The sequence below is a fragment of the Condylostylus longicornis genome, unplaced genomic scaffold (assembly GCF_029603195.1).
Source record: "Condylostylus longicornis isolate FDR11 unplaced genomic scaffold, ASM2960319v2 ptg000001l, whole genome shotgun sequence".
Classification (NCBI taxonomy): Eukaryota; Metazoa; Arthropoda; class Insecta; order Diptera; family Dolichopodidae; genus Condylostylus; species Condylostylus longicornis.
The window spans coordinates 4,334,098-4,356,920 of record NW_026577970.1 but is presented as its reverse complement, the minus strand read 5'-3'; the positions used below and the strand labels follow the sequence as shown (position 1 = coordinate 4,356,920).

The 22,823-nt window shown below is 24.7% G+C and overlaps 1 long non-coding RNA gene across 1 annotated transcript in view; it reads left to right on the top strand.

The window, feature by feature from the left end:
- Nucleotides 1-22,823, top strand: part of LOC129618432 (uncharacterized) — a 99,338-nt gene that overhangs the window by 16,549 nt on the left and 59,966 nt on the right. The window contains exon 2 of the long non-coding RNA XR_008697801.1: nucleotides 66-476. This is a non-coding gene — a long non-coding RNA (uncharacterized LOC129618432). The remainder of the gene's footprint in view (nucleotides 1-65; nucleotides 477-22,823) is intronic.

The following is a 22,823-nucleotide window of genomic DNA, read 5'->3' as shown; positions in this document are numbered from 1 at the left end:
ACATAACAATACAAACAAATACATATACGTATTTAAATTAACAAATTGTTTATGTTTTATTAAAGTATTAAAAAAAACCAAAATGAAGTTATAATCAAATTGATGTAAAAAACTAAGAAAATATTAATGGTGTAAAATAATTAAAATATTTTAATTTTAATTGAATTATAAATACAAAATGCTCAAGTTAATGAAAATAGTTTTAATTAATAAAAAAACTTTAAATAAAAATAAAATAAAAACATAATTTTAATTTACAAATTATATATTTAATGGAAAATAATAAAATAAAATTAAAAAATAGAAATAAATTTGAAAAAAAAAGTGAAGAACTGTTAATTAAACAAAAAAACTATTGTTAAAAGTTTTTGTGTTAATGATTTCGCGTCTGTGCCCAAAATAAACTCTAAATATCGAAAAAACTTTAATTAAATTTGGAATAAAGAGAAAAATCTTATAACACAAATAATTTAGAGGTAAGTGAAACAAACATCTTATTTTATAAAATTATGAATTTCAAATTAAGAATTTTACTAATCTCAAAAGCTCGTTATCCTTCCTAAAACGTACTTTTCCTAATTCGGCATTTAAAATCGTTTAAAATCGTCAATTTTCGTTCAAAATTGTAAGTTTCCGTCTAAAATCGTATAACTGAGAATAACGAACTAATACTAATGTAAAATGTTATTATATAAGTAGTTCATAACGGAATATATGACATTTTTTTAAGGTATAGAAGTAACTAACATCGTTTATATGTAAAATATTTCAGAATTATAACAATTTGTAAGATTAATATTGAGTTTTGTTAAGTGTTACTAACTTGTGCAAGATTCGATATTATTCTGCCTACTTAATTGACAATAAAATTGTTTGAATATTTTCATAGATTGATAAAACTCCGATTCCAAGCTAAACGAGAAAATCGTGAGAGTAGAATGTCTCAATACCTGTATTCAATAATTTCCAAAAGCTATTTGACACTACTTTTCAAAAATATTCATTTCTAATATTTTTCAAAATTATCCTATTATTGAACTTTTTTATAATTAGTTTGTGTTTGATTACTGTAATTAGAATGGAGTTAGTACAAATTAAATTTGAATTTTTATGGCAGCTATTATAAAGAATTTATTTAACTACCAAGAAATTTGGTTGGAGTTACAGTGGCCTTACTACAAACACTCGTTTTTAGCACTTTTCCAAAAAATTTTTTGAAAAAAGTGCTTATTAGTTTCACTCTGTCCGTCCGTCCGTCCGTCCTTCCGTCCGTCCGTCCATGGACACTTTTTTTGTTTACAAAACTTCTACACCCTTCAAGATAGAAAGCTGAAATTTAATACGTACATAGATCTTCACTAGAAACTTATTTCCGTAGAACAAAATTTTTACCTATCTCCCTCCCTCTAGAAGTTATACCCCCCCAAAACCCTAAAAATGGCCTTTTTAAATATTTGTTGCAATGAAACCATAAGCATTTTTGAAACTTTGCAAACGCAGAAAGGCAGTGGCTTGCTTCCCCTTGCGCGGTATACTATAGTTCAACTTAAGAAAAACAAAATGGCCGTTCAAATTTACCGTTATCTAAAGTCCTTTTTTTCCAAATTTTTGATGTCATTTTTCTTCTAGACCCCAGACTGTAGAAGCTTGAAATTTTAGGAGCTTTTAGATATTAATAAATAGTTCATTTTGCTGGAAAAAATTTTTTTTCCATCTCCACCCCCTCTCAAGTTATCGCCTCTTGAAATTCGTAAAATTTGAATTTTTGACACCTTATATTTCCGAAACCGCAAGCTTTTCCAAATTTTTATAAACGCAAAAAGCTAACGGTAAATTCCCTGAAATTAATAAATATAATTATTTTTCTTAACTTACACAATTAACCCTTAAAATCGAGCATTATGTTAACCCCTTTTTATATTAATTTTTGCTTTATTTCAAAGACTGCATATATGCGTCATCCTAAATATATGCAATCCTAGAAATAGTTTTGTATATGAATGAAAATAATTTTAATAGTGTGATAGCTATACATAGACTGTATTTAAAAGCAGAATTTTCACTTGTTGAAGGGAAAAGTGCTACAATACAAACCATTGGTTTGACCCAACTTTATTTAATAAAGTTTTAATTTAAATTTTAAAATTGTATATCGTCTACCTCGTCTAAAGTCGAACTTTATTATTGCTTTAAGTAATTTATTGATTTCGTACGCGAATAGATAAAATATAATAAATTGTGAGAAATGGAAAAATATTTCCATTTTAATAATGTAGTCCATATTGTAATAAATTCTTTTAATTTTTAACTTATACATAAATTTTTCCTATAATCAATTTATTGATTATGAATTCATGTCCTTGTCAATGAAATTTTACAATTTAATAATATATGGCTATATTATAAATATGCACTTCATATTAATTTGTCAAGATTGTAATTTTATATTAATTATGCTGATATTGTACATGAAAGAAATTTTAAGGAAATGAAATAGAAATAATAAAAAATTTAATTGTGATTGATTTATTTTCGATTATTAACAATATACATAATTTATTTCTCATTTGTATTTAACTGGGAAAAGTACTTTAATAATTTTGTTTAAATTGTCGCCGTCGCGTTTTAATTAAAATTATTTAGTATGGAAGATTAGTAATATGAATTGAATTTTGACATTTTGGTTTAACCCATACAGTCTTGGAGAGAAAAGGAGGAAAATGTTGTGAAAACTGTAAAGTTCAACATCAATCTGATAGTTCAGAAATGTGTGCTCATAATTGTAATCGGGCAAAAGATTTATAATTTCTTATTTATGTAAAAACGCTCCATCTGATCTAAGTGTGGTGGAAGCGATTTTGAAGCTGAAATACGATTTATTAGCATCTTATTAGCTTCAAATAATTTATTTTCGTAAGATGATTGTGCAGCATAAATATTAAAATATATTAAGCAAACAATAGCGGTTCGTTGGTGAAACAAAAAAAAACCAAAATGTACACAATTAATATTAACTAAAAAATGGGTTTTAATTTGAATCGGATATGAGAAGAGACAGTTCAAACCCTTAATCCAGTTTATATTTATATTCAGTTTTAGTGCAGTCAAGTCTAATATGCTTTAATAATTACGTTTAATACCGAGTTCAAAAATTACTGATTAAGGAATTATTGATTTTTTAACAGGGGCAAAAAAATTCTGTGTAGAACTCTGACTTTGCCTAAAATATTTATTGAATTTTAGAATTTAATCTTAAACCATTTTGGTTTTACATAAATTATTAATGTAATTTTCATAACGACTTTGTCGAAATATAATTTAATAATAGAAAAAAAAAGTTGATAAAATTCAATTAAATTATCAGTAATGAAAATTATTTATAATAATTTTATAAATTTATTCAAGAATAAATAAAAATAATGTCACATGAATTGCAGTTTCGATAAGCAGAATAGTTTCTGTACATTTAAAATTCGCAACTAAGGCGTAAAATATTTTGAAACAATAAACAAATTTACGACGTCCTCCCATGCGGGAAGACCAATACGACTTCTTTAAATGAGTCCGGAAAAATTTTTCTCAAATTTAAAAATTTAAAAAAAACACTTACATACTAACAACTTGCCTTCAAAAACCATAATTTGTCGATTTCGAATATGCGTTCGAAATTTCAAAGTAAAATATTTTGGTTTTATTTAAATTTCTAACTAAAACAACAATTTCATTTACATAAGTTCAGTTTTATTACACAAAAAAATATAAAATGAAATTTTTTTGTGTTTTCCTTATAAAAGTACGTTTCTAAGAATTTATTTTGTTTTCCTATATTTACTTAAAACCGAACAAAACTAATGGACTTTGCTAACACAAAAGCATGATTTTAATTTTTCCAATTATAAGTTAAAAAATTTGAATGAAAATTCAGTTTTTGTTTTTCCAAATACAACAAAACACGAAAAAAAAAGTCATTGAGAAAAATTTATTTTTAAAGATAAAAACTTTGATTTTCATTTAATTTCATTTTATTGTTTTAAATGCAGAAGTAAAAGAAAACAAAAAAACCAAAATTCAAAATGGTCTTAAATAAAATTTTGTTGTTTTTAAAGAACAAAAATGAAAATAAAAGAAAAAATTAAGATTTTCGACATAAAAATTGTTTTGTGTACAAAATTGAAAATAGGAAGAAGCAAAAATTTCTGAAATCTTTTTGAAAATCCTCAAAAATAAAAAAAAAAAGATGAAAACAACAAAGTGTAGGTAAAAAAATAAGGAAATAAATTTCTTTTATAAACAAAACAAGTGGGCGATCCATTATTTGACCCCTGATCTTTACAAACTTGATAATGATATAATTAAGGAAACTGTAAATGAAATAGCTATTCATTGAGAAATTTGTCTATTTTTCGCTTTTGTTTATACGACATTTAAAATATAAAGAAATTTAACCTAAAAAAATATGAAAATGAAATTTGGAATTAAGGTCAAACAAAACTCAATTTTATTAGTAAATATTTTTTACATCTTATATAAGTTAAAAATAATGATACATTTGACTAGCATACAAAAATTAGAAATGATTGTTTTACATGAACTGAATATTGGGGTTTTCTTTTACTTCTTGAGTCTACATTTGTAAAATACTTCAAGAATCGAAAACAAAAATCTGATGTAGGCACAACAACCCAATCTCATTGTTAAAGTGTTGCATATCATGGTAATGTCCTTTAAACAAAAACTTCAAATTATATGAAAGCTAATAAGCTTTTTAGGTTAAAATACCAAATTAAAGTGAATTTGGTTCTTAGGAGAAGCTTATTCTTGGAGATCCAATTTCAGTAAAGCTTTCCATTTAATTTGGCTGTCAATAAAAATTCAAATGTTATATTTATGGGAATTCCATCAATATAATCTTTAAAACACTTACGGCGATCATCTAAAAGAATCAGAATAAAAGTGTAACTTTCAAGCACCCGAAAAATTTTCCCAAAAAATTTACTGGTTCATTATTTTAGTAAACAGAGCTTAAACAATAAATTTCACGAAATTGGTTGGTAAAAATACTTTTCTTTACATGAATAATACAATTCAAAACCGACCTGTAGTAAGGGTTTAATTCCTGTGATTTGATATATTTTAAAAGTTAATAAATTCGTTCCATTCCCAAAGAAAACTCAGATATTAGTTTTAAATAAAATCGATTTGTTTGAACTTAGATATAATATTAATTGCACAAAATTGCATATCGTTAGGCGATTCCATTTTATTTATGTGATTTTATTTAATGCAATTATTTATAATGCATATTAAATTTAAAATTGTGTTAATAAATTATTTATAACGATTGTAGGCGAATATATTGCGAATTTAATAAGTGAAATAATCTCACTTTTCTCATTCCTCAGTCTGTTCCTATTTGGTTGACAAAATATTTACGCTGCAATTTAAAAATCAATATTAAAAAAAAATTTTTTTGGACAATTTTTAAGTAGGTGAATATAGGGAACTTAGGTTAAGCCTACCTGATATAAGAAAAATTTTACAAATTTTAAAAATATTTTAGTCAATAATTCGAAGATATTTTCTTTTAGAATTGGCCATTCGCTTTGTCAAATTAAACAAAAATGCAAAACTTTTATTTTTTCTGAAAAATTTTTATATTTATTGAAAATACGAGTAGTAAAGTAAAATGAGGTTTTTTTGGTGGGAAAAATAATCCAAAATGGAAAAAGATTTTATCTCTCATTCTCTTGTTTCTCTTGTTTTTTCTTTCAAAAACCAAAATTGTGGTCATAGAAAATAATACGAAAATATTATTAAAGTTTAGAAAATATTTTAATAGAAATGAAAGAAAATGGAAAATTAATAAAAGTACAAATACAAGCATATATAAGTACAAATATTTTTATGTATGAAATTTCAAATAATTTTAGAGGCCTCGCAAAGAGAACTTGAAATTATTTCTATACATAAGCACACATTATTTATAAAATACATGAATATTATAAAGTAGGTAGATACATAAGGTATATAGAGTATTTTTAAAAGGTATATGAAGTGAAATAATATGTTTGCTTTACACAATGCTACACTAATTTTCGTTTAAATTTACAAAGCAATGCTATTAAATTTTTTAGGCTTTTATTATGCCATCTATGCAGGGTATGTATATTTTCTGCACTCACAAAATAAGTGAGAGTTTTTTAATAATTGTAGGCCAGTTTTAATAAACCAGAGATTATTTTTAAAATATAGAAAATAAGCGCTTTTATTCGAATATGGAATTACATTTATGCTTGCCAACAAATTCAATATTTTACATTTTATGAATTTTCGCATATACGTACTTACCTAAAATTAATAGAAAATAAAAATACTTAGATAAAATCTGGATTGAATATTCATATAATTTCTTATATGCTTTACAAGCATCGAGCAAATAAAATACAAAATTCTAACGAAAATTTTAAATTTTAGACGACGTCTTGTATAGTACGCTATAATATGAAAAATATGCAGGGATATTCAATGTGCAAAATCTGTGGTAGATACAGAAGCTAAAAAATTCTATTTATCTGAAAGCAATTGTTTGTTTCGAATCCTAATATTTCAAATAAATTACTAAGAATCTAATCTTTTGTTCAAGATACACAAAATATTCGGTTCCAGAACCCTTACCCATAGCCTTTCATTAGATTTTAGATATTATATTTCTTCTACGCTCATTTTGAGGCTATATGAATTATACATACGAAAATGTACTCAAAAATTTTCCTTTTAATAATTTATATTGTGCAAAAATGTGCATTTATGAAAATACATGACCATACCTTTAACAAAAACCTCCTATAAAATTAAAATTTTAGATTTGTTTTGCATTTATCTTAAGTGTTTTTAAATTAAGTAGAGCTAAAAATGAAAACCGACACAACTCTTTAGCATAAATTTTTTTAATGCCCTTATTGTTTTTTGTAAATTCTCGGGATAATTTTTTATCCTTAGCAACAATTTTCATGATATTTAAATAATTTTTTTTTTTTTGCTTTTAAGGAATGTGGACTTCAAAATTTTTATGTGTGGTTTTACGAGAAAATTTTATAATATTTTCTCTTTTTTTGGTTTAGTAAAATTTTTTAAATAAATATTTCTTGAATTTTTAACTTTTTTACTATTTTCAAATGTGTTAAATTGTTTTTGTTTTGTTTTGGAATCAGTGGCTTTAACAAACCGTATGGAAATTTAATTTTTTTTTTTTTTCAAGTAAAAAAGTAAGTGTGGAAATTCTTACAATTTGTTCAGATTTTTGTTACGTTAGAGATTTGAAATATTGTACATAAATAATATTAACTGTGAAAATATCTGAATACAACAATCTATGTTAACCCTTATGTTGATCACTGATGTGAGAAAAAAGCTACATTGACGCTGTTGTACGTTTGTAACATGCAAACACCCTCTAGTATAAAAGAACTTAAAAGCACATAAAATGGTCATAATAAGTTCAAGAATGAATAAAAATATTTAAAGTTTGTATACGCTCTTGTGCATCTACGTTAAAATATGTATATTTGTAAGACGGATAGGTGTATTTTGAAACGTTTAGTTTATTCATTTAATTCGATTTCCTTACCATATCCAATATCTTACTTAATATCATAACCTTAACATTTCTATGACAATTTGTTTTCATTAACCTTCTTTATTAGTTAGCAACTATTATTAAATAAATAATTTTGTGTTAATAAAATAATTTGGGATTATTCTACTAAGTAATACTTAACTTAATCCATACTTTGGCCAAATCCTTTATATTCTTGCAATTTTTAGTTAGGAACATAAAGCCGAGCTAGCATAAAAACCTTTAAAAAAGGTGCTTTTAAATAAATTAATGTTAATTCGAAATGAAAATTCGACATGTTGACATTTGTATACGACAAAATGTTTTACAACTTATGATAAGTTCACAAAGAAATTAATGTCAAAATTTGAAAACAAAAGTATGTTTAAGATAACGGTCAATTTTAATGGCCAATCTATTATTTTAATTTTCGCATATGTTATTTAACAGAAACAATAAGTAAGTCGCTATTTTTACGTGTTTGTGAAATTAAAAAATTATTTATACAGCAATGAATCTAAATGTTTAGACAAAAAGTTGTCTAAAAGCGCCTCTATATGAAACTTGAGAGGTCATAAACTTTTTGAGTATGTGTTGACATGAAAAAATTTTCATCTACAAAAGTAAGGTTCTCGCAAGTATTCATAATGTATGTATACAATATTTTAGTTTTAAATTTTAAAAGGCAGAAAACAAATTTTTTTACAAATTTTATTGTAAATGTGCAATAAGCGAATAATTTAATCTTACTATTTTGTAAATTTAAACATTATTTATTCAAAGTCATTTTTTAATTTTAAATAAATTTTTTAAAAGCTTCATCAAATAAATTACAATTTTTCTAAATTACTTTATGTGATTTATAACCTACATTCATTTATAATAAAATCAATGCCATGTTATTAATGTACAAAATGGCATATTATTCAAAGTAAATAATAAATGAATGATGTGGCCACTTCAAGAACATTTATACGTACGTGTTATTACAATGTAAATTATGTGGCACTTAATTGTGTTTGTATTGACATTGAATAAATTAAAAGACTAATTTAAAGGTCATGCTATTCCAAATTACCAATTGACGATTTTGTCTCTATTTGATTTTTAACTTTTTTTTAATAATATCAAGTCAATAAAATAAATTAAATTTAAACAAAGTTAGTTCAAACAAATAATTTGTAGTGTAGCACTTTTTTCTTCAACAAGTGAAAACACTGCGACCAATCTGTGCGAATATGTACATGTATTTCAAAAATTGCTTCTTTCTTGGATGAGGAAAAAAAAATTTAAGAAGGCGTTATTATAATGCTCGAATTTAAGGGTTAATTGCGTGAATTCAGAAATATAATTGTATTTTTTAATGACATGGAATTCACCGTTAGCTTTCTTATAACAAATAGTTTGCTTATTTATAGTGGGGTTGGAAAAAAATTCTTCTAACGAAATGAACTATTTCTTAGTGTATAAAATCTGTTAAAATTTCAAACTCCTATATAATCTAGAAGAAGGTCTAGTAGAAAAACTATATCAAAAATTTGGAAAAAATGGATTTTAGATAACAGTAAACTTATGTGGCTATTTTGTTTTTTAAAGTTCAAGTTTTTTTTTTAATTATTTCAAGGTGGAAGAAGCCAGCTACTATTTTTCTGCGTTTGCAAAATTTAAAAAATATCCTTAGTTTCGTTGCAATTAATAGTTGAAAAATGGAAGGGGGGATAGGTAAAAATTTTTATTTCTAGCAAAGAAATGTGCACGCATGAAATTCGAGCTTTCTCTTTTCCAGGGTTTAGAAATTTTGTTAACATGTCCATGAACGGACAGAAAGGATGAAACTAATAAGCATTTTTTTTCCAAAAATCTTTTGAAATGTGTTAAACAAACTAAATGGTTTGTAAACTAGCACATTTCCCTTCAGCAAAAGATAAATAAAATTTTTTGTGTTATATAATTGCTTAATTCCTCCATGGTAAGTTTCAACGAATTATTAGGTCAATCAACATTAAATTATTAAATTATTAAAAATATGTAGAGATAAAAGAAATTTATCGACATGATTTTGACAGGAAATGCAGGTAATCAGGAAGAGATGGAAAAGTTTTCTAGTAATATGTGCTAAAAATCTTAACTCTAAAATTTCAGACTTCTATGGCTTTCCAGCGTCGGACACTTTGTCATTTCAGCGTCTACGTATCATACCCTTCTTTTTTATGTTTTCGGATGTCAAAAAATTGGCATTGAAGTCAGGGTATTGAAGAGGCATAAATTTTAAAATTTGAGACTCGTATGTTTTTGTAAAAATACAAGAAGCACATATTTTTTAATATTGTTGAAAATATGCTAAAACTTTTTTCTGTAGCATAAACGAGCACCTCCAAACTTTTTATTTTAAATATGAATTTAAAATTACGTGTAAATATCCTTAATATAGTTCCAACATTATTTTATACTACGTGTTCTAACTATTCAATTACGGTACAATTATTATTATTGAAAATATAAAAAGGAAATTTTTATTTTAAAAAGGAAAATGGAGATTTAATAGTAATCAGAATAATATGAAGCTTAAAAAAATAAAGTCATAATAATTTTCAGCTATAAGCGAGCACTATTCAAATATGTGCGCAATTTCATTTATGTTGAAAGTTTTATTTGAATTAAAAAAAGAAAATATTCCAGGCATTCAACGAACTCTACGTGTGATCAATAAAAATACACAATTATATGCAAATACATAGATAACGTGTGTATATATTGTGTGTCATTGAATATACACCATTTTATTTATTCTATATATTTTTCATTATAATAAAAAATATGTTTAATGTATAGAACTAAAAGAAATTCAAGCTGACGATAAGGGGTAATCGTAACAATAGCAACAACAACAACAACGACAACCAAATAGGATTCTAAAATAGAAAAATAAATTTGTCATTCAATTTCAGTAACACACTATTTCCGTTCAATTCGCTACAATTACGTGACAGTAAAATAGTAATAAAAAAAAAAAATAGTAGAGAGAGGAAAGCGAATAGGTACCTACTTTTTTTTTTTATTTCCTTTTCTTTCCAAGCATATTCGATATTCCTACATCCCTTTCTTCATGTCCTTTTTCCATTTTTAATATTATTTGCTTTCAATAGGAAATCAATAACCTTGTTTTATTTTTTTTATAGTTTTTTTTTGTGATTCACATAAAAATTAACACCTGGAAATTCATATATGTGTGAATGTAAACGCATTTATCTATTATGGGAAAATTATATCGTAAGAACAAATGGACGAGTATTTGAATTTCAATTCTTTTTTCCTTCTTTTCAATTTTTAGTTTTTTATTTGCATAAAAATTTCTTCTTTTCAGGATATTTGCGTAAATTTCTAAACGTTTTTAATGTACTAAAGTTGAAAACTAAATTAAAATGTCAATTTTAAGGTCTTTGTTGAAATTTTATATAACTATAGGAATAACAGCAGAGCTACATACATAACGTATACATATATGCAAATTTGAATTTTCAAGGATTTCTGCTACGAGAAAACTGCTGTGCATTATTTAATTAATCGTTGTCGGAACACATTTTGCACGTGGAAAATATATAAAATTCTGTAAACAGAAGTCTTCTCTAAAGCGAATGAAAATCTTCGTCTCTTGGATAATGGTAGAAAAGTAAAAGATTCAATGCTAGGATGTGAAACTATTATCATGACTCCCGTATTCATTAGATTTAATTAATATTGAAAATATTTGTGAATGATTTTCTAAATAGGTTTGTAGAGGAGTTAAGCAACTCGGATCAGCATAGGATCTGAAAATTGCTATTTTAAAAGTTTTTTCAAATAGTTAATAGAAAATAATGCCGAGGAAGAGTAAAAGGACTTATAGTACATACGTTAACTGTCACTTATAGTACACAACTTTGGTGTTGTCTTAATCATGTTTTGCGAATCGTATTGTATTTCGTGCGTATACACTATCAATATAGTATGAGGATTAAAATATAAAAACTAAATAAATTTGGGTATAGCTAGCAATTTTACAATTTTGGGGTTTTCATATTATCAAAATTTATAAAACTAAATATAGAAAATTGTAACGAGATTTTAGTCAATTATAACAAAAGCGTCTTAATCTTATCCCAATATTAAGTTTTTTAAATCTTGTAAAAATATTTCAACTTTATGTAATTTTTTTTCAGTACACGGTATGCCGAAAATTGTGTAAATGTTCTTTTTGTTCTTGTAAATTAAACATTTTAATAAAAGGAAATTTCATACGCGAACAATATTTCTCTTCACTATTATTCAGAATTCTAAATATTTCATCGACTTAAACTAAAAATTGATAATCGACAGTTGGTGATTAGATCGAAATACAAAGACGCGGCTAGGTTTTTGTTATTTGCCCTATTGTTTTCGAAAATAACTGTTCCGATAATTTTAAGCATGTATGTAAATTTTTATTTTTTTTTTTGGTTTCTGAAATGTTATTGATTTGTAAATCCGAATATGTTCTCCATTATATGAGTAGCAAATTGTTATTTTGGGGAAAATGTTTTTGAATTTTATCGAAACGAAAATAGTATAAACATAAAGACAATACCAAATATAATGGTAAAACAAAAAAAAACACAAAAATATATTATGTAAATATGTAAATGTAAATGAATTTGGTTTTCATTTTTGTAAGCTCCCCTGAATAAAATAAAATTTATAAAATTTTTATTCAATTAGATTAAATGCTATCGATAATAATTTTGAAACGAGAACAAGAAATTTTCCCTCAAGAATTATTTTGACGTAAATTTTTTATGAGCTTAAGTAAATTTTGAAGTTATTTTTATTGATAATATAAAATATATATATATATACAATTACTTATTTTTTGATAATATTAATCTATGATTGTTATGTCAATTGAAATTGGATCACAATAAATTGTTAAAGACAATTTTTAAAAATTTAATAGTAGAAATTGATATTTAGGGAATACACTCTCGAATTCAATAACAATTTTGGATGAGAAACGTAGAATTCAAAGATTTTCAAAAAATTAAAATATTTTTGTACATTTTTTTGAGGTATTCCAAATCCATTCTTTTAAGAGTCTTTTTGGAGTTAACACGGAAGGCTTTATTTATTTTTTTTGAAATTTTTTAATTTTTCTTATTTTATTGGTAAATTAGCAAAGCACTTTGGTCTGACCACTTAAAGCAGTTTTGAAACTTTATACTTTGTCCTGGTTAATTGTACAAATCTCTAATTGAAAGTGGTTTTTCAATAATTTTTCCGGATTTTATTTTTGATAAAGTTATTTTTAGCATATTTACTTTTAACAATTTGAGTCTGGAGCTTCTAATTAATGTATATTTTTAAATTTAAGTTTTGAAAATGATCTGATGAAAATAATAGTTCTGTTATTAATATAAAATTTTGCATAAATTTAGGAGTAATTTAAAAGTGATAATTTTCGTTCGATGCTTGATAGATATTTACAGAATTGGAAGGTTTTCAAAGCACGAAATTGTAAATGTTTAAAAAAACTATTAAAAATACATGATTACGTCAAAAGCCTTTCATAATAAAAGAAAAAATTATGAATGAGAATGTAACAATAATTCGGCGCTTGAAAATTGAAATCATTAGATTGCTGGCAGTAAAAGTTTGAACTATGAAAAAGGGGTTATATTTAAAATATTAAAGGAGTTCAGTTACTATTAAATTTTAAATATACTGTTCTGCTCCAGGCTTCCTAAATATTTTTTATTTTGCGTCAAAAATAAAATGCTTTACTCTTTATAGAACCACACCCCTTAATTATTAATAAATTACTAAATTTTCCACCTTCGACATTTATAAGAAATAACATTATGTAATATTATATAGTTTAGCATATTCCCCAATAACATTCACAATAAAGAAATAATTCCAAAAAATTAGTCTTGTTTTTTGCAATCATTCCTAATTTCATGAATTACCGCCTTTAAGATCATTTGGTCAGTAGGTTATTATTCTAATCATCTTTGTAATTATTATTGGTCCAAATTTAATAAAGTATGAAGCTAAACAAAAAAGAAATTATAATTACAATAAAGAAGCTCTCATACACATGATATAAATCTAAATTGTTCTTCTACGAAATGTACACTCATAACAATAATATACTTGTATATGTATATATATATATCTATATATTGTGTATGCGTACATTACAAAATATTTCCATTAACCTTCAAAGATAACAAAGAGTAAATATAAATAAAATGAAAAACACCTTTACATTTTTCGACATCATAATTTTTCCAAAATTTGTTAAATTTTATTTTTATATACGAATTGAAATACCAACTGAAGCAAAGAATGTGGTAATGAATATAGCAACAATGCTATTACTATACATACATATACGATTTATATCAACACCTTGTCCGAACTGTCATTTATTAAACTACAGGTGATTTTCATGGACCTCATATCTTTATTATCATCCACACCACAAGTAATTTACTCTAAAACAAAAAGGAAAAGTAAAATGAGAAACATTTCCAGCAGCGAAAAAAAATATTCAATTTTAATAAAATTTAACCTGTAAGTGAAATGATAATAGTTTTTCAATGTAAGCAACCCCCCTTTATATTGTTAAATAAAAAAATTCTTGTAATTTTAAGTAAGACTTTAATTTACACAAAGGAAATGAATGTTATGATTCATATAAACTATAAGACCATTATTTATAATTATTTACTAATTTCCGCAACGGCTTGGTTCATTTGACTCGGTCATTAAATTTTTTTTGCAATTGACTGTTCTGTGGCCATGCTCTGTTTTATTATAAAAGTCCTGCTTAATTTCAATTTTGACTTGAAATAAATTCATAACCATAGTGTATTACACATGCACTGTAGAAACAAGGGGGGCTTTATATTATATGATAAAAAAATTTGAGCAATTTAAAAGTTAAAATTTGGAATTAACGCACACTTGAATGTAGTTTGAACCTTTTGTAAACATAAAACTTTACATTTTTAATTTGCTATTTACAGAGATACAAGAAAGGTCACAGTTGTAATTTGCCTAAGTGAATAATTTTCAAGAAAGCCCTTTAAATAATTTGTGGTTGATGTGCGCCCTATTAGATTAGGGAAAATACATTGTTGAATTATTTTATTTTAACATAAATTTAGTTTTATTTCAATAAAAATCAGTATTTAGGAATTTGCAAATTTTTGTTGAATAGTTGCGTTACTATAAGTGCTATAAGTGTAATCCTAACGAAATGTTCCAATTTCGATTCATTTAAATAAAATGTAGAGATTTTATGTAAAATTTAAATAAAATTAGCCAAAATGAAAGTTTGTGCTGCGGAGTGCATTAGCCAAAAGAAAAATATGTGCTTGATGACTACTTTGTTTTAAAGAAGAATCGGTTATTACCAAAAATAAGGCCATTTATAGTGTCTTTTTATTCTCTTACCATAATAAAATAAAAAAAACGTCGACCAAATCTAATATCTCGGACACGCGTGTATACATCATTAAAACACATGTATAAATCGTTAAATATTAAGAAGAAAATATCTAGAAAGTCTTATAATCAATTAACGTTGATCAAACTGTAATTGTAGACTCTTGCTTAATATCATACCAAATTCTTAAATAAGAAAATATGAAATGAATGTGTAGGTATATAAAATTAACATAGGACGGATAAAAACTCTAAAGTCAATTTGGACTTGCTTTTTTGTTTAATAAATAGAATGCGAAAAATTTTATAAGAGGCTTCTTACGTAATGGGCCAAATAAGACTTTTAACAAATTTTCGTTATTTGCTCTATTGCCAGTGCATACAGATGTATTTTGCTTCATATGATTTCCAATGTACAAATGGAACAAAATTTTTCTCATGTTTCCATTCAAATTGTGCTCCGTTAACAAAAAAATTGCACTGCGTATATGATAGGACAAAGCCAGTAAAACAGACAACAAGAGCGCATTATCTGAAACGTATCTTTTATTCTTGCTCTTAATAAGTACACTATATAATAATTATTATTGATTGTTTATTTGAATCGTGAGTTATTATAAAATTTTGAAAAAGAAGATTTCTTTGAAATTGATTTTAGAGTTTCTTATAAAAATTTTCTTGAAAAGTCAAATTGCTGAAAATTCACGCAACAAAGCAATTTCCCTTTTCCAATTTTAACTCGTTTAGCTCGTATCAGAGAAAGACAGACAAAAAAATGAAGTGTTTTTTCACTAAATTCTTAATTACTTGACGATAAGTTTTTCTGTAATTAGTTTTGTTAATCATTAATTATTGACAATAAATATTCCTTCTTGCGATATGGGTATAGATAAGTTAAAGTTATATTTCATTGCTTTGATTTGCGCAAGTATTTTGAATACATATTTTTTTTCCATTACCTAAAAATGGAATTAAATTTTTTTTTTCATTCTTACGTGGAAGCTTAATTAATTATAAACACATTTTTGGGTTATATTTCTTACATAATCTAAAAATGTTCCCAACACAAACGTAATATCAAAATGTCGAGAGTTAGGGTTAAAATGTTATTCTCAAAAGATAAATAAAATCTGAAGAGAAGTAAGCACAAAAAAGTAAAAAACAACAAAAAAAAAAAATCCCAAATACACAATAATATTTTTACCTCAAAAAAGCAGAAAAACAAAAGCAAATAAAATTCCACCCATAGCCAGTAATCAATGCCCCTCCTCTCAACAATACTTTTTCATCTAATAATTTTTTAATGTTGATTTTATATCTCATTGTAGACATGTACATAAACTTTTAATATACAAGTATACCAGTACATTAACTATATAATAATGTTATGTAGGTACATAACATTATTATTAGATATGAAATTTACTAATATAATAAGAAAATCACAATATAGCTCACATTACTGTAAAGCTATAAAATACACAATACCTATGTGCTTGTGCACGTTTCTTTTTTTATGTAATTTACAATATAAACATAACAATAACACCATTATTCTAGCATTTTAGAAATGAGAAGCTGCAGATATTTTGAAAGTTCAAAGTGAGTATAAATATAGGAATTATTTTATTATTTTTGGTTTCTTGTTTCTGTAGAAAATATCGAAAATAAATTAAATATCTAGAGAAATATTTATGAGGTTTTGATTTTATGAGATCGTTAATTCATGAAATTAACTTAGACAAAAAAAAAATATTCCGCTTTTGTTTTTGTAATATTTTAATCTGTTTTGTTTTAGTTTTTATTTTGGATTTGTATAATAAATTAGAGGGTAAATGTTATAATTTTTTTAAAAAATAAGTCTAATTTTGTACAGTATTTTGGGAACTTTAATAGAAGAACTTTTTAGCCCCAGAGAATAAATTTAATGGTTATTCGGGGATAGTCGCATAAAATATAGAGCAAAATGGAGTCACAAAGAAGAAGGATAATAGAAAAATTGCAGCAATTCTAAGTCGTATAATTGCTTTTGATGTAAGAAAATTCAAACTATTGATTGGAAATATTTTATAGATTTGACTTATATTTAGAGATGTTGATTGTAGCCATAGAGTATTCATTTTCAAATTTGATTTTAAATTTATTGATAGGTCATGATGACATTCGTTTGTTTGTTTCCCTATACAATTTTGATTCAAAATAGAATTGGCTTACAAAATATTGAAAAATTGTTTAAACTCAAACTATATTAATTAATACCAGATAATATTATTAAAGGTGATTGCAGATAAAAAGTTTAAAAGCTAACAAATTTTTTCTTCTAATAAAGATATTGTTAAAATATATTTGGAGACGGCTAGGGTTTTTTAAAAGTTATTCTGGAAAACAACGGGAAATATCGTAAATATTTCTATTCTTTCTATTGAAATATTCTTATACAATTCATTTATTCAGACCGTAACAATTAACACTTTGTTTCCCTAATCTTAAATTGTGGCAATAACTAATATTTTCATCTTTATAGTGGGGACTATCATGTCTAGTACAACTGTCATGACATTATTTGTTTTAATGATTTTTTTTTAACATTAAAAATATTTTAAATGTATATATGAGATTTTTTTGTGCTCTATACTAAAATATTTAAAATTGTTTCGTTCAACATTCGAAGCTACTTACATAAAGTTTTAAAAAAATGGCGCATTTCGTAATTTTCCAATTTTAGTAAAATGTATATGCACTTTATTTATCAACAAAAAGTATATACAAATTGGAAATGCAATATAGCTGCATATAATGTGTGTATGTTCATGAAATCGTTAAATATTTATTATTGTGGCTCTGCTATTCATTTTGGTTGAATATTGAATTTATTATATAGTGCTAAACAGGCATTTGAAACTTTTACAATTTTATGGACCAATTTAGAAATTATAAAGTATGCGTAATTCGAATTCCTAAATTAATACAGATTTACTATGGTGCTATTCAAATTCCAAAAAATGTTGAGAAATTATAAGAAAATATTGTGTTTGAAAAATGTGGACAGATGACAATGAAAACCTTGCCTTTGGTAATTTTTGAATTATTTTTAAATTAATACCTTAAATAACAAATTATAAAATTATTTTATTAACTTTTTGAAAAGGAGGATTTGAAAGGAAATTTAAAAATGTGTTTCTTATGCGACAAAAACAATAACTTGAGAACCATGTCGTATACGTTGCACATGCCTGATCTAAAAGTTCACATTGAAAATGATCGAATATTTTTCTTAATTTTTATGTTTATTTATTTTAGCCGATAAATTTAGTATCTCAACTCAATAATAATATTGTAAGGTGGAGATGGAAAATCATATTTTTCTTCTTGTTTTTTGTTTTTATAAATTAATTTATTTTGCGGTATTTTAAAGAAAATTCCAAACGAATAAATTTTCAAAAACTATTTACATATATTTAGTGTAATTGGAGGCTACAAATAAAGCAATTTTTTTTTTTATGGTTAAAATAGAAAAATATTTCTAGAATGTGAATTTGGAACGATCTTTACTAATTCTTGTACTCTATATACATATACATTTTCGTTATAATTTTTATTTTAATGCAGAAATACTTTAGTTTTCCGGATAAAATATTCGAAATATACAGAACAAAAAAAAAAAAACAAAACATAATAACAAAATATAAACGAAATGGAAAAATGCGTATTTTTAAAGTTTAAGGTCCCATTTTTCCATATTATTTATTTCATTCATATTATATGACTCACATAATTTGAATAGGCTATTCATTTCAAGTATTTTGTTTTTCCTGTTCTTATTCCATTCATCCATTAAATTTATTAGCAAATTGAAAAATTGTAAAAATTTTTGAGAAATTCATGAAAATTAAGAAATTAGTAAAAATTTTTGTTTTCGACATGCTAAGCTGACATCCGTAATTTACAAATTATAATTCAACTGTTTAATTTTTAAAACTATAAAATATTTCAGAATTTAATAGCGAAAATTGTGTGTGATTATTCAACCAAAGCGTAATTTGTTTCTAGTTTTTCATATCTTATTATGCTTGAGCTACTCGGATTTGGTGCTTCTCTATTTTAATCTAAAGTCTTTCATTTATATATATATAAACAAATCAAACAAAAATCAAATTAAATATTTTTATTTAATCGCGAAGCATTTACAATATGCCTTAACTAGGTCCTAATAAGAGTCCAAATATTTAAGCTATTTTATAATAAAATTCATTACAATATGACGATAATTTTGTGAAGCAAAAATTAATTTTTTATTTAACTTTTCATTTTACATTGTAATTTAAACATTTTGTTTATAAGTTGATGTCTTTGATATTTGAAATTTCCGCTGTACGAAATTTTTTGCATTTATTTTTAAAATTGGAATCATATTTAGTACAATGTATTTTTCTAAATTATTATTCAAAATCATATTTTCTAAATTCAATTCTCTAATTTGCATGTATTGCAAAAATTGCTTACTGTCCCTGTTTAGTAACTATTTATAATATATGCTGCGTGAATAACTCTATTTTTAAATAATGAACTAATTTACTTATTTTTTACATAAAACTTAAATTGAGGAACTGTAAATTTGTTCCTTTCCAGTTCTTAAGTTAATTAGTTCTTCAAATAGTGTAAAACAGAATTTCATGAAATTTACGTACCCTATAAGAATTATATTGTTTCTTTCAAGCCTAGATTTCCAGTTTTAGTAAACTTATGACTATTTACGTGCCACAAATCACATCATGAAAAAAATTCATTATAACAAAACAAAATTCGTAAATTTTAAATATGACATAAATAATCACGAAATTTTTTCTATATTTGCATAAATTTCAATTGAATAAATATTAAATTAGAATTTCATTAGCGAAAAAAAAAAACAATAGGCATTATTTTTTTGCCACTAATTGAAAATTTCAATAAATCGGTAACCAAATTGCGCCATAGTTATACTAAGTAAATAAAATATAATGAATGCATGAATAAATAAAATATTACCGTGTCTGAATGCTTGGGAATTGAAATAATTGCAAAAACTCTAATTGTTTCCCCTCCCCAAATTCAATAACGTTCTATAATTGTAAATCTAAAAATATTCAATAAGCAAATATGCAAGCAAGTTTATATGCTCCATTACAATATCTATAATATAGTTAATGTAATTAAAATATTTTTCGATCTTAATTACAGAAATTTAAAATTTTTATCATTTCATTTAACAATTATTATATGGTTCATTTAAAGTTTTAGCTATTCTTGTATAAAATAAATAAGATAATCATAATTTCATAAATAAAAAAAAAATTTTAAATTTATTATATAAACATTATCCCATAAAATTAAAAATAAAATGTTAATAAAAACAATTAAAATTTTTTATAACCAACAATGTAATATTAAAAACCTAAGAAGAAAACTTAAAATTGACCGGCAAAATATAAGATCAAATAAATTGGAAGTACACGTTTATAAACAGGGCAGGCCTTTGTTTTGCTAGAAATTAATTTAAAAGCGTAACAGCTTTCATCATGATAAACGAAAACTATACAATTGAGTAATCGTGGTTTTCGCTTTTTTACTTAACGAGTCAGAAGAAAGTTAAAGAGTGTCATTAATTTGGATAGTGTAATACCGTAACTTCAATAATGCTTTGTAAAAAGTTTAAGTACAAAAGTTTAAGTAAATTTCAATTTAAAGTTCTGTCCAAATGTTAATTTCCAACAAACGTTAACACATCATTAAAAACATAGCATTTTTATGCTGTATTTTAGGACCAAAACTTAATAACTAGCACTTTATTGCTGAAAATAAATGCTACTCGTAGTTCATTTAATTGGTTATTTCTGACAACATTTATGTGACATACGAAAAGCGTGCTGATTACCACGATTCATTCTTCGATACCCAATTTTCTTTTATTTTACGTATCCACTATGTACAGAAAGCATTTTGGAAAAGTGTACAATGTCAGAGTTTTTACTAAACTTTGTAGAATGTGATACTTTGTAAATTTTACTTCGTAAGCGAATTATTGAAGTCACGGATATTCGAGTGATAATATTTTTGTATTGTGATATTTTGAGGAAAAGTGAAAAAATTCAATTCCAAGAGAAGTAATCTTATTAGAAAAATGTCACGTTCAATTAATGTGAATTCTGATTTGAAAGTGAATAAAAAGCGAGACGAGGCACACAGTTAAGCAGCTAATATCAAGCAAATTAAGTTATTTGTGGGCAATAGCACAAATATTGTTTTTTATCAAAATTGTTTGTCCTCGCAACATTTAATTTTAAAAATCAATTCAAGCTTAACTTATTCTAACACGAATTTATCACTTTAATTTTGCAAATACTTAATCTTTTAATTTCTTTTCATTTCTATGCTTTTGCCCATTTATGCATTATCACCTTTGGATAGGCTCCTGTTATATGATTTTGTGTTAATAACATAAAAAACAATTTTGAAAGCTAATGAATATTTTTAATTGCTTTCCTCGTTTAAGTATCGGAAAATAATAATTACAGAAATTTATTGTATTAGGTATATTTGCAGGGAAGTTCATTTTGTGTATACATAAATATATATATGTATATATATATAATTATAATATTATACATAATAAAAACAACTTTATGAATTTTCACCGTTTTTTGTTCATTGCCGACATTTCATTTTAGCTTTAATTTAATTTTTATTTATTTGGGTACTAGAATTTTGGTGTTGCTTACATTTTAATGAGAGAAAACACATCTGGTTTTAAAAGCCATTTTCCAAAAAAAAAAAAAAATTATTTTATTGTTCAAAATGAATTGAAATTAAATAAATTGTGAATTCAAAAAATGCATTTAAAATGAAATGATTTTGAAGATTTTGTTAAGGTCAAATGTTTTATAAAATGTTTTAGATTAAAGATGGCGCTTTGTTTTCAATTATTAACACGAATAGAACTTTGCAAAATATTGCCATTAAAATTTTCAATTAGATGAATTTAACTTTGGGACTTCCTAACCAGTTTGTGCTTTTACTTTACATTCATTTACATATATAAAGTCAGCGAATAAAATTTTTAGGGCTCTATAATGAGTTATTATACATGTGCTTACTTATTATCTTTGCTTTTACTCTATGGTATATACTGATTTATTCACCTTTTTTGAACAAATAAGTAAACACTCGTGTATTATAATTTTCATATTAAAAAATGCTTTTTCTACCTCGCATTTTATCTTTTCCAAAAATGTCAGAATATTTGAGTGAAAGATGACAAATTATGTCGAGATTTTAAAATTTTTGCTTGATATAATTTATTGCTTCGAAAAAAAAATGAGAAATCTAATTGGAAAAAAAAACTTATGTTATCCGAATATAAGCGAATGCATTATGAAATTTCTTAATACTCTTCAAAAATTCCATTTCTATTAAGTTTAACGTAATGGCCCAAAAGATTATGAAAATGGTTTTTACACACTTATTTTAAAATTTAAGAAAACTATTGCTTTTTATATGTATACATATCTTCTAAAATATAAGCTTGTTCTTTAGCAGAGTTTAGCCCCTGCAATCGAATTTCGTTAGAAATTTGATATCTATAGCTTCTTTGGCAACAATAATTCGATTATTTCTCTAAATTAAGCAGGTTGTGATAGTTAAATTTCTAAGCCTTGATATTGGCAAGTAAAATTAGTTGCAGAATTGCGATACTCTCCTTATTATA